Raw genomic sequence first — 13,595 nt, 5'->3', positions numbered from 1 at the left:
ATATTACCCAGCAGCGAGCTCTTGTGAACACGGTGACATACCTTTGGGGTCCACAAATGACGGGAATATCTTTTAACAGGTGATTCATTGTCGGTTTCTGATGAAGGACTTTACTAAATGGGGTTATTTACGGATATAAAGTATGGGATGATCTTTAAATGTTACTGTTAACCAAAATATCTTACGTACGAATTAATTTTGCATAATTTTCTATTAAAATGTATGCATGTTCATATACAGAGAGATCACACAACCCATTCCTGGCACACGTTTTATTTGTCAGAAACAAAATATATTCAAATCGGAAAACAAAATCAATATTTTGTAAAGTTTTAGAAATGTCCACCGCGTTCAGTGATGCACGCATTATTTACGCTTTTCCTCATGTTTATGCAACCCACTGAGCTTCCTGTGCCACGGAAACGGTGCACCAGACGAGACATCGTCGATTAATTTGGCACAGGAAAATCGAGAAACGTATCCCTAAACTCATTATACATTTTATTCATTTTATTTGCATATAAAATGAATAACTCCCAAATTTTATCACATTTGTTTACAGCATAATTCAAAACAAACATAAGATGGAAAAACGAGAAGACCAGCGAAACACATATTACAATAATAAATTATTGAAAGGCATGCATTATAATATAAAATAGTTTTAAATAAAAAACAACACCTGAAGATGATGTATTACATCGAAACATGTTGTGAAATGAATGAAAGCGCGCAAATGTAACATCCTTATAGTGATGAATAGCGCTAATTTAAAATTTAAAATTTTAACATTTAAATTTTAAATTTTAACACCCAAATATAGTTTTGTGTATTGACCTGTATTTTATTATATATTTTAATCCAAAACACAAACATGACGCATGTAAACCTTAATCATTATACACAGTTGGCTAAGAACGAGATGCCAGTCGGCGTTCGACGGTGAACACTCGTGAAAAAGACGTCCTTTCGCACTTCGATTGCCCGAATTTTATTGAACTGAAAATTCCAATAAATATCTAAACGTGGTTTGTGTGATTTCGGTCACCCTCTATGTTCAAATTGATGACCTGATTTTCTCGTGAACTTATAAACTATAGCTAATTATTCTGAAGAAGAAGGAGAAGGAGAAGGAGAAGGAGAAGGAGAACATTCAGAAAGGTAATAAATACGCATGGTGTGAGGATGAGGACAGGTTTTTGTCCAAGATTCTGCATAGTCGACATCAAAAACCGAGACTTGGTAATAACTTAAGAATGTGACTTGGATTTTAAAGCGCAATTTGACAAGTGGTACATGGTGTTGAGAGGGACGGTACGTTGTTACGTCATCACAGCTTGTACCTACAACTTGAGGTTGTGTCAGAGTCTGTTTCACTTCCTCGATTAATGGCGAGTTCTTCTGATGCTACAACACGTCCAACTTTACAACAGGATAACTGGCTCCAAACACACGGCAGGTATTCGCCTCTCCCCGCCTCCCAGCACCCTAATATCCGGGACCATCGCCACTTCACCCAGCACAGAAAATAAATCAAAAGAACAATATTTTGATTTTCAAGTGATTAATCAGATTGAAACGGATTGACATAACCTTACGAAGAAATTTAAAAAAAAACTGCCGTCACTTTAACGTAGATCCCAACGGCATTACGTACTCACCACATTTCATCGAAGACCTTCCACCATTTCGCGAGTTGAAACTTGCGGACGGACAGTCAGACATGGCCTGCCTTACAAGCTTTCATTTCAAGCGCATCATACAAATACAATAAAACCTCTCTAAGTTGGACACTTGGGGTTCCACGAAAATTTGTCCAACTTACAGAAGTGTCCAAGATAGAAGGAAAGAGAAAAATCAGATTGTGGTCTAATGACAATATAATCTATTTACTTACATACACTAACTGCTGTAGGCTTACTTGAATTAAGAATTAATGACAATAGTATTAATAATAATCTTTTGAAGCCCACTCCCATGCATTGCACATTACACCCCAGCCTCAATAACATCTTCTAAAGTTCAATGTCCATAAGATAATCCTCCTGAGAGGAGGCATTCATCAGTCAGAAATTCAAAATAACAAAATATGTAACTGAAAAAGTTTCCCTGAAAAGCATCGAAGTTAAGTGCATGAACCTGTCCAACTTACAACAAAAGGGGTGTCCAACTTACAACAAAAGGGGTGACCAAGTTCCAGGATAAAGGGGTATCCAAGATATAGGGTATTGTGGACATGCAAAATTGTAGGATATTCGCCGGTTCCAATTAAAAGTGTCCAATATAAAGGGGTGTCCAGGATATAGGGGTGTCCAACTTGAGGGATTTTACTGTAACGCATAATCATATTTAAGAATTAAGTCCGAATCTCAAAAAAACATGTCTCCATGACAACTATCAGTTGTTTAATGTTGTTCAGTGAAATGATCACTGTTTTGGACTGAGAATTATACGAAATACAAAGTACGTGTTGTGGACAAAACGAAGAGTTATTCGATGTTAAATCAGAGAGTTCATATATTCACAACTTGGTTAAGAAGAGGTAAAGAGATAGTTTAATTACAGACACTTCCACGTCGCTGCGATAAAAGTCTGAATTTTTTTAATTGTCCCTCCTGTGTCAGAAGTCAGTGATTGTCCATTCACTTCAATTTTGCTCTCGTTCGACCCATTTTACTACACACGAAACACAAGAAAAACTTTGTTAATTTCCTCAAACGCGACGACTCCTATCAAATATTGTACATTACGTGAAATATAAAATTTTTCTTTTTAAGATCTTCAGATTTAATTTACATAGAATTTTTTTGTTAGTTCATTATTCACCGAAATATAACGAAAATTGTCCTCATACAGTGTAATACCTGTACTGTTGATTAGTTTCGCAACTGAAATTTTATATTTGCGTAAACAAAAATATCAAATCCAGTGAATTACAGAATATCTCATTTGAATTCTCTAATCTGCGTAGACTCGGGTGACTGAGAACGCAAATAGATGCAGGTCATTTTACTAATCCCGTATGTTCTAAAGAGGTCTCTTGTACCTCAGATTTTGAGGCACGACTCGGGCACAGATGCTCGTACAATGGAAGTTACATAAAAGAAAAATTCTCCTTTCTTCCAGTATCTGTGAGAGGTCGTGCAGAAACCAGAGACTATTGTCGTTGCAGGCTTCCTTCTGTTGTTAAAACGAAGACAAATGTAGAGTTCTGAAAGGGAATGGACGCCAAGTGAAGATGAGAAAAGTCCGAGATCTTGTAGCCACTTTAATCTACAAGGCTAAACTAAACGTGAATCATCTGTCACATCCTCATGGCACCCAAATGTCAAGTGCGTACGACCCAGTGGATGCTGACTGATGGATTTTGCTATGCTGTGACGGAATCTGACGAACGCTGTGTGTTTAAAATTTGGAATGGCATTCGTAGATCGTGTTACAGGCATGATTTTTTCGTATTAAAGGAAGAACACACGCACATTGATGTGATGTGTCGTTAAGAACACCTTTGTAATGTCAGTGGATTCCAAAGAGTGCACCTCACGTAATTTTGGTGAGATTTGAGTTTCTCACGTCGACGGCTATGGAGAAAAATTTGTTCTGGAATTTCTATATAGAAAAACACAAACGCAAACCAACTATTTACACTTTAAAACACATTGTACCAGACGCGTTTCAACCTCATGAGGTCATCGTCAGTGGCGTGGCGTATTCAAATCAATCCATAAAATTGTGGTTATATAAATATGACATAAAGGAATATGACACAATATTTATATAGTGTTTTGTGACAAAACATTGTTTTATGAACTAGATGGATTTTATATACTGAATTTAATGCGTCACGCCACTGACGATGACGTCATGAGGTTGAAACGCGTATGGTACGATGAGTTTTAAGTGTTTTAAAGTGTAAACAGTTGGTTTGTATATGTGTTTTTATATATATAAATTCGATACTGCAGGGTAGGCAAGGTTTTAAGATTGTTCTGGGTTGTTGCGTCGTGCAGTCTCTTAAAAATTAACCGACGTTTCAGAGGTACTTAGTGCCACCGAAACGCGGGTCGTTTTCTACCAGATTGAAGGTCTCAGCATCCCAGTCTATATTAATGTCTTGTAGAAGCAGCACTAGGCGTTCTTCTGTTGTGCCCAGGTGCAATTCTGAACGACCCCCTCGGAGGAGGAGTGGATGTTGTCTCTCCTTTAGTGTTACGACAATAGGCCATATTCCCTCTTTTATTGAAACTGACGTCATCAGATCTCCCCTCCAGTTCTGCATTTGTCTGGGCTCTGTTCCTCTGTTTGGTAATGGTTCTCGTTTCTTATTGTGAAGGCATTGTCGAGAGACAAGAAAATGTGTACCAGTTCTAGGCGTTGTAGACATGATTCAAAGTAGAGCATCTCACAAGGAGACTGATTACTTGCATGTTAATCGTGTTCATAAAACATACTTTATAGCTTCATGCCTGGAACTTTTATCTCAGGGGTCTGAGGTATGCTGTGGAGACGAACGCATGGATTTCACCCCCTCCCCCTCCCCCCCGGAGAATCGTTGTACAGTCTGACAATGTATTTATATTATTGTACTTTTGAAATAGATGCCACGGTGGTCCAGCGGTTAGAACGCTGGCCTTGTAATCGTGGGGGTCTCGGGTTCGATTTCCGGCGGTGCCCGAATTTATAACTTGTGTTGGGCAAGGCCGTGGTCTAGGCAACACGGAGTTTTCCTCCGTGGCATCCCAACAATTACTCCATTCACACACAGAAGAAGGCAATGGCAAACCACTTCTGGATCATCTGCCAAGAACGTATATGAACAGGTCCCAGTCCGAGAAAAGGATGGAAGGATCCTGTTCATATAGACCTGTCGTCAGACAGAACACTAAATAAATAAATAATAGGGTAGGTTAGGTTAGAACGCTGGCCTTGTAATCTTGGGGTCTCGGGTTCGATTCCCGGCGGTGCCCGAATTTATAACTTGTGTTGGGCAAGGCCGTGGTCTAGGCAACACGGAGTTTTCCTCCGTGGCATCCCAACAATTACTCCATTCACACATAGAAGAAGGCAATGGCAAACCACTTCTGGATCATCTGCCAAGAACGTATATGAACAGGTCCCAGTCCGAGAAGAGAAAAGGATGGAAGGATCCTGTTCATATGGACCTGTCGTCAGACAGAACACTAAATAAATAAATAACTTTTGAAATGCTTGAAGCATTCTATAAAATTTTGATATTTTTTCACTCTCAATTTTAACCCCTCTAATACGAATAAAATAATGCTGTGTGTGAGATTCGAACCGACTTGTAGCCAGCAGAGACGGCTTATACACATGACTATATTCTTTACACACTTGTACCTGGAAGGTTCAAGTGTTTAAAGCAAATCGTGATAGGTTTCCGGAATACCGCATAAATCTTAAAAAACAAGTCTCGAGTACCACGGGATTCTAGCGGAAACTGAATAAATGGAATGTTCTGTTAGGTTTTGTTCAGCCTCTGTGCTGAGGCTGTGTTCGTTCTCTGAACAACACATTGTCTTGGAAACAAAAAGTATATTGCCACTTCAGAGGGCCTCCTATTATTATGTGCGGCTTCTCTTATGTTAGATTAGCATTTCATAACGCCCCAGAGCGTGGTAGGAGTCAGTAAGTAACACAGCGAGGCCTGTTTATCTATTTCGCGTGATTCTCAGAATAATAGTGAGTATTTCCTTAAACAGCATTAACCAGTTTTGTGTTATTGAGAAACAGATTAATTTTTTTTTAATATTAATCAGATGGATTTTGCCTTCAGAGGGTTAACAGCCAGAATCGAATTATATAACGTTAACACACCTTGGTCTCTAGTTTTCTGCAAATGGCTGTGGTGCACCGTTTCCGTGGCACATTAAGCGTGCCGAAACTCGTCAGCGGGTTGCCTAAACATGAGGAAAAGCGTAAATAATGCGTGCATCACTGAACGCTGTGGACATTTCTAAAACTTTATATAACAATGATTTTGTTTTACGATTTGAATGTAGTTTATTTTTTTTAAAAAAAAACTGTGATCTGAAGGTGATATGACGCGTTACACTGAGTATGGAGTGGGCCATGTCAGATTTTTTACACTTGATTTTAGGAACACGGTAAAGAACGTGCACAGATATTTTCAAGCTAATTTTCGCATTTTTGTAGATAATACGGAAAAGTCAAGATGGCGTAGGGCGAGAATGTCTTCTCTGAAGAGAATATACCGGAAGTGAGATACAGAGAGACAGAATTTGCTGGGCTTTCGGCCAACTGAGACTAATACGTATAAGACAAACGACGAGCTAACAGCGTGAAGAGTGATTGGGCGTTGTGACTTTGGCACGCGAAACTTGTGATCTTCTAGAGTAGTTAACCTTAATAGATCTTGAGAGCGTATAAGCGACGCACGGTTAGCCTGTTATAGAAACACTATAAAATAATTATTTATCTATGTTACTAATTCAACGTCTTTATGTAAGTTATAAGTGGACCAGAAGTTATTAACAGGTGTGTACTGAACTTCGCAGTGTAAAGTAACAGAGATTTTTAAGTGCTGTTTCCACACTTGTGTGATTAGCGTGCGTAATACGAAATGAAACTTTCTGATGGTCAGAATTAGGATTAGCGGAGATTTATGGCGTTCGATAGCAGAGTGCTGAGGAAGCTGTTTGGGATCTAGGAGAGATAAAGCGATGAGAGGTTGTAAGGAGCTCATCTAAGTTGATGACGATGTACAAATCTCACAGTTTTTCTTAAATATTCTGAAATGTGTGTACGTACACAAGGAGTGTACTTGGGTTGTGCATTTGAACTTCACCAATCAGTTTTATTTTCTCGTTTCAGGCTTTCTTCAGTTAAGACAGGAAATGTTTGGAAGCCTCGTGAAGTCCGAAACTCAAAGCCTGATTTCACACAGTTACAAGTAAGTGGAGAATAATGAGTTGTAATTCTTAATTGAAGGTAATATTTTCGACTAGGCTAAGTACGAATGCACGATTTCAAAGAATTTTATATAGGCTACCTCATTCTTCATCTGAGTTAAAAGTAGAGAAGTTTTAAGTCAGATCTTAATGATAAATTTTAGTATAAGTAATTTAAATTGCTTTCCGTTTATGAACGAAACTTTTATCTTTCGGCCGAATGTTACTCTAGTCTCAGACAGCATAAATTCAGTTAATACTTTGAGGATATGACACGGTTTCTAATGAAAGCCTGTAAATTATACGTATATTTATACTGTGGGGGTAAAAACAACCCCATGATTATTTTTCAGTGGCTAATACGTAGCTCACCGTTACGACGTGTTTTCATTTCACCCAAAAGTCGATAAGGGTACAAATTATATGACAATTTACTTACTTTTGTGTTTGAGCTGTGTGTTTAAGATGTCACTGAATTTATTCGTGTTTATTCAATTGAAAAACTATTCAAGTAGAGCTTGCATCTATCTTGTGGGCCTATATTATTTTTTGTCTACTATAATAAATTAAAATCTGCCGTAACACAAAGAACGTGGAAGTGATATTCATACCAAATTTCATGCAAATCTTTCAGTCATTTTAAGGATTTAAAGGAGAAACCCACACACACACACACGCGGAGATCTAATAACCTGATTCCTTAGCGTAGGGCGCCGTCCCTTAAGAGCTGACCCAAGCGTAGCATGTAGGGCCTCATTCTAGGGACTGTTACAATTGCCCCTGTCAGCAGAAATAGCTTTCTGACAGATTGCTTTCCGGAGTCTTTCGTTCTGCGTTGTCGCGTTGCCGGGGCAACTATTTACAAATGACGCCTTTGTTGTAATAGACAGTCAATTGTTTTCTTTTTGTCGGCTTGGCCTGAGTCTTTTGTCGACGTTGACAAGTGAGTCATTAGCCCCGTTTGTCCCGTGATTGACTCCTTCATCTTCCTCTCCCACTCTGTCCTGTCATCATCATCATCATCATCTCTCCGTCCTCCGCGTTGTAACAGTTGACGCCGTTGTGTTTGACGTCTGGACGCGTCCCAACATCGCACCAGCGCATTGTTCCCAACGGCAGCTGGATCGGTAAAATAGCTCGCTGTGTGACTACCACTTGTTGCGTTCAATTGGCCATATTCGTGGAACTGCTCCTGCGTTATCGTCCTGAATATCTCGTAAATTACGCGACTCTCAAAGTGTATGAATTATTATTTTCGTGATGCATGGTTTTCGGATTAAACGCGATTAAATTGTCTGTTAAAAACTTCCGCGAACTATTTTCATGACTCAATATCCCAGGTGACAGCCAACTGAATCTCATTCACGTTTTTCCCAAATCCCGCTTTCCTCGACGTCTGTACTTGAAAATATTTCTTAGAAATCTTCAGTCTGGCATCCGCTTAATCTCACTCCTTATATTTAATCTGTAGTTTTGTTGTCTTCCAAAAAGTAATTCCTTACCTCCTCGGAGCTACAAGACAAGGGTCCCAACCCCAAAACTGGTCCGCCCAGCCATCGACTGGTATCCGAAAATTAATTAATTATTATATTCACAATTCAATCTACTTAAACAAAGTTTGCTTCTATAGAAAATGTATAAGTGGCGTCTCTGTTATTAACAGACCTTCATCAAATTCAATTATGATATTCAAATCAAGGATAATGAGATTGACCGGGATTATGGAACGCATGGGGGAGATAAGAAATGCATACAACATTTTGGTTGGGTTGCGTGAATGTAAATTACCTCTCCGAAGACCTAGGCGTAAATGGGGGATAATATTAAAATGGATCTTAGAGAATAGGGTTGGCGATTTTGGGCTGGATTCTTCTGGTTTCTGTTGGGGTGCGGTGACAGGCTTTTGTTCATTGGGTTCTATAAAACGCGGTAAATTTCTTGATTGCCTGAAGGAGTATTAATTTGGAAATAAAGGAACAGTGCTCCATAAGATTAGTTAAACATGTTAATTTGCAGGAGTCGGGCAATTCTGAGAAAACCCAGCAGGCGTTGTAGCAAAAACACTGTTCTCGTGAGTGGACGCTTTTATCCGAAACAAATTAAGTTACGTCAAGTGAAGTGCGGTTTCTTCCGTCGACTGAGCTCCCGGTAGTGGGCCTACTCGCCTTTTGTCGTTCTGGTCTCGACGCACGACGACGTCCTCCCCCCCTCCCCCTCACGTCGCCACCTGCTCCGTAGACAATGCTGCAATCAATAGGGTAATGAGCAACAGTATCTAATTATTGATGCGGTTAGCAGCGGCCTTCGTCCTCCGGGCTTTAGAACTACGCGGACCTAATGGATCCGTCCTTCCAGGGTCTCACTCCCTCCTGAAGACCATCCCTCAACGACAATGAAGTTTGCGCCCAGCTCTCTCTTCGGACGATGGATTTGTGTATCATTGTTCATTACGTATTACCCAAGTAGGGTAGAACGGGGGTGAAGGGACAGGGGGGAAATGAAGCAATAGTTGTAGGAAGACGTGGCTGTGGCGAAGGGGAAGTGTGAGGGGGTGGTGGCCTCAGAGGGGGAGAGAAGGAAAGAGTATAGGACGACATGGATGAAAATCTAGCAGTTGTCTTCTGAACAAGACTCTTGTTGGTTGTGAAATGTCAAGCCATGTACATTCGTGTGCAGTGGTGATCAGCTGATGCGCGGGATTATCGTAGCAGTTGGGGTATGTATGCATGTGTGTGTGTCTTGTGGCGTAGGCGAACGCGGCTGAGGGAGGATTGAGAGAAAAATTGCCCCTGTGTCTAAGCACCATGCTTTCGGGGAATACAGGAGTGGAGGGAAACCACTCTTAACTTGTGTTTCAGCCCTACGGTAATTATTGAGTGGGTGGGATCAGGTCTGGTTTGGTTTTGGTGGTCTGTTTGTACTGGGAATCGAAGCCTGGTAACTTAGTATCCCGGGCATCGACAGGAAGCTGTTTACGCCTGTTTTGTCAGTAAGTTGCTCTTGATAGCTATGGCACGAAAAGATTTCTGTTTGGTGACAGACATTGGCAAAGTGCTGTTAAAGTGGTCAGTTCTGTGCCGCATCGCGGGCTTTATGTGGTCGCGTGCCACAAAGTGGAAACCCTCGTCGGTCTGAGTCGCTCAGTTAAAAAGCCATCTTCAGTCATGTTAGAAAGAATACAAAAAAAAAATATTTTGCCTGCTTGTTTGTATAGTTCTGAAACATGGTCTCTTATTCTGAGAGGACATAGATTATAAGTGTTTAAAAACAAAGTCCTTCGAAAGTACTTGAACTTAGGAAGTCTGAACGACGTGAACAATTTTTATTCTGATTTAAGCTAGGTAAGCATACCACTCAGTATTGTTAGAACAGTGTCATTTAGGAGCCTGTGATGGGTTGGGCGTGTGGATAGGCTGGAATTACAAGAAATACATGTAGATTTTTATGGGTAAATTTCTGTTGGAAAACGTCTGTTAGGAAGACCGCGAAGAAGGTGGGAGATAACATTAAACTGGATCTTATTGAAGATGTGACGATGATACGTGAATATGATTGGCTCACAGTAAAGTCTAGTGGCAGGTTTTTGTATCAGTGGCGTTAGTTTGAATTCTGTTTCTGTTAATTTGTTTCCGAAACCAACAAAAACCGCGCAATTTATTAACAACGAGAAGGGTGCATTTTGCTGAAGGATCTGGTAGCCTGGTCGTTAAAGTTTCCAGTTTGAATCGCCGTTCTCTTCCGTGCAGTAAAAGCGGCCACAACTTTAAGTAGCTTGCAGCCCTGCTGTTAATGTGCACATCACTTCAGATGGCTCTGCTTAAGTATGTAACGTGCATCGAGACACATGCGTGCAGACTTAATGCCGGTTTAAAACAAAACGTGATTTGTTCCGTGATCCTAACGTAGTTTTCATAACGGTAACAAAACATTCTCTGTTTTGAGACGTCTCTTAGTTTATTTAACGACTGTTTCTCAACTACTCGTATTATCGTGTTGAATTGGAGGATGATTTTTAGTGATGAATTGACAGGGGTGTGGAAGGAAAGGGTCATACCTGGTATGGAACTTGTCTGGAGATACTGAGGAAACCCACTATAAACAAGGCAGACCAACCGGCCATCGAGCTGAAAATCGAATTCAGAACCTTCCAATTGCGAAGCAGAAATTGTAGCCATTAGAACTTAAAAAGTTTGGTGAGATTCTTATTTGGATTTATACAGTCCGAGACTTTTTCTTTTATAATTCTGAATATCATGGCGTCGACTTTGAGTGTGACATTCGTTCTGAATCGTAGTTTAAGTGGGGTAAAGGTATTGAGAGTAAAGAGGGGAAAAAATGGATGAGATGAGCAAAGATCTGTTGATTTAAATCGACCCCCTAACAAGTTACTGGCCATTTCTTATTCTTATTCTTCTTCTCCCCCTTCTGCAAATCTCGCAAAAATTCACCCTCCAGTAGCTACTGTCAGTGACAAAGAAAACCCGGCCCTGGATAAACATTTTGTGTGTGTGTGTTTTTTTGAATAATAGTTGTCCCCAGTCGCATCGAACATAACCTCAACATGACAATGAGCAAAGCGAACGTGGCCAGGTGTTCTCCTACTGCATTTGACATACTCCGGTCGGCCTGAACAAGACGATTCTTGATTAAAAGAGGGAGAGGAGACTAAACGAAGAGGATCACATGTTAAAGAAAGATAAAAGATATTTAAGAGCATGTGAAGAGTGAGACAGACGAAAAGAGTTGCCTGACAACTACTGTACTAGCTGAAGGCCCTACCTGCCTCCTACCTGGCGGAATACAAGCAAGTTTTCTAGGCTTAGTTCAGTGTGTGTTCTGGTGCTGAGTAGTGATGATGCTGGCTTACGGTGTGCGGTGATATTTTAACAACGGAGACATGCAGTAATAGTCCAATCATCACGTTCGCCATGGGGATAGGAACGCAAGTGTAGGAAAATACTAAGTGGGTTATTTATCTTGTGATGGTTGTGGCTTCGTGTGTGATACAAGATGCTTAGTGATGGACCACGTTACAGCATCATCAGTGACCACGTCGTGATGAACGCTCTGAAGTACTGAGCAAGGATAATTTTCCGTGTGTTTAGGTCAGCCAGGATCTCGTTTCAGTTTAGAAAACAGGGCCCATCTCGATGGATCGCTTGTTCACTGACTTCAGCATCGCTTACTGTTAGCACCTGTGAGATAACCATCTTGCTTTACCATGGTAAGAAATTCATAAGAGTCGCACACTGATATGTTCATAAGTTACGTCGAGTTATTTTATTTTAATTAAGTTTTAATGGTTCATCCTTTGTTATTTTTAGCTGTTATCTTATGGTATTATTCTGTTATACTTCATTCGTCATAACCAATTTTTAGTGGCCGAAATTCGTCTCAATATTATTTAAGAATTCAGTCCGTACCGCGAAGAAAACACGACTCGTCACCATTACAAATATCAGCTGGGTAACGCTGTTTAATGAAATTATCGCTGTTGGCAATGAGAATCATACGAAACACATAAGTACAGTCTGTGTGACTAAATGTAGATTTAATTAATGTTATGGCAGGTGGTATATATTTTTACCGCTAAGGTTTAAAGGTAATGTTAAAAGTATATTTCTTCCTTTAATTCGTAATATTTACCGCTGTCTCCGATTATCAACTTATTTTGCTAGGCCTAATCTGGTTCATTTTGGATTGTGCCGTATTTTACCAGCTCGGAATGCGTAAATGTTGACCGGGCGAGAACCAACGTGGACGTCGGCACCCGCGTGCCAGAGGAAGTCCAGTGGTAGCCGTGGAGTGAATCAGTGAGCTATTACCCTGAGGAAATGGGGGAGTCTGTTGTGAGGGGGGCGTACAGGCTGCTTCCTTGCTACTGACGTACGAAGGGTCCAGTCATTGACAATTTGCTTCAAGTGCCGTGTGCTTTTTACCTTGCTCGTGTCTTCGGTTCGTTTTCCGCAAGTTGCGTGTTTTGTGTTTTTAAGTGGCCAGTTTAAGCCTACTTATATAACTTTTTTGTGAGTGTTACCGACAGTATTTCTCTTACCGGATCTTCTTAATTTAAAAGCTGACCTACTGAGTAATAAGTTCTGTTGTGATAGCAGAGTTCTAGTAATCATACCTAAAACAAATAGCCCAATTTATGTAAGATGAATTTGCTTTCTTTCTCTGCGAATAGTCAAGTTTCAGAAATGCAATATCTTGCTGTGTTTTTACCTTCGCGATGTTTGTGAGACCCATTTTATTTCGATTTTAATTGATTTGAAACCACAGAGGAGGGGAGAACAACAAATTCACTGAAGTGAATATCCTCTTTGCGTTCTGTTTAGCCGTGCTGTTTCTCTAAGTTATAATTTGCATAGATGATTGATTGGAAACTAATTTCTTTTTAAAATAATTACTTTCATGATGGCTATTCATGCGTGGAAGATGTTAGAATTTTCCTTAGTAAATCAGTCATTTACGTTCGGTATTTCCTTCCTACATAAGAACGCTGAGAAGTTATTTCATCGCTGTCATGTGTGGTTTATATTCTGAGGCAACAGAGCGTTGAAGTGACTTGATATGTGTGTTAAAGTGAACCTGTCACTTCACAAACAGCTTAATGGCCATTGACTTAAGTCACAGCAAAGACACTGAGAAAGTGCGTGATTCTAG

General features: G+C 40.1%; 1 protein-coding gene across 2 annotated transcripts in view; it reads left to right on the top strand.

The window, feature by feature from the left end:
• The first annotated feature begins 6,852 nt into the window (after nt 1–6,852).
• Nucleotides 6,853–13,595, top strand: part of LOC110833715 (uncharacterized) — a 212,146-nt gene continuing 205,403 nt past the window's right edge. The window contains exon 1 of one of the 2 annotated variants that reach the window (XM_087346287.1): nt 6,853–6,931. The gene's annotated coding sequence lies outside the window, so the exon portion shown is untranslated. Of the gene's footprint in view, nt 6,932–11,764; nt 12,154–13,595 lie in introns of those variants that run through there. The other variant, XM_087346291.1, reaches the window with a different exon arrangement.

This window comes from Zootermopsis nevadensis, unplaced genomic scaffold, assembly GCF_977971745.1.
Source record: "Zootermopsis nevadensis isolate Lab colony 2312 unplaced genomic scaffold, Znev_1.0 Znev_ptg000001l, whole genome shotgun sequence".
Classification (NCBI taxonomy): Eukaryota; Metazoa; Arthropoda; class Insecta; order Blattodea; family Termopsidae; genus Zootermopsis; species Zootermopsis nevadensis.
Note: the sequence above shows the minus strand (reverse complement) of the source record. Positions and strands in the feature narration are given on the sequence as shown.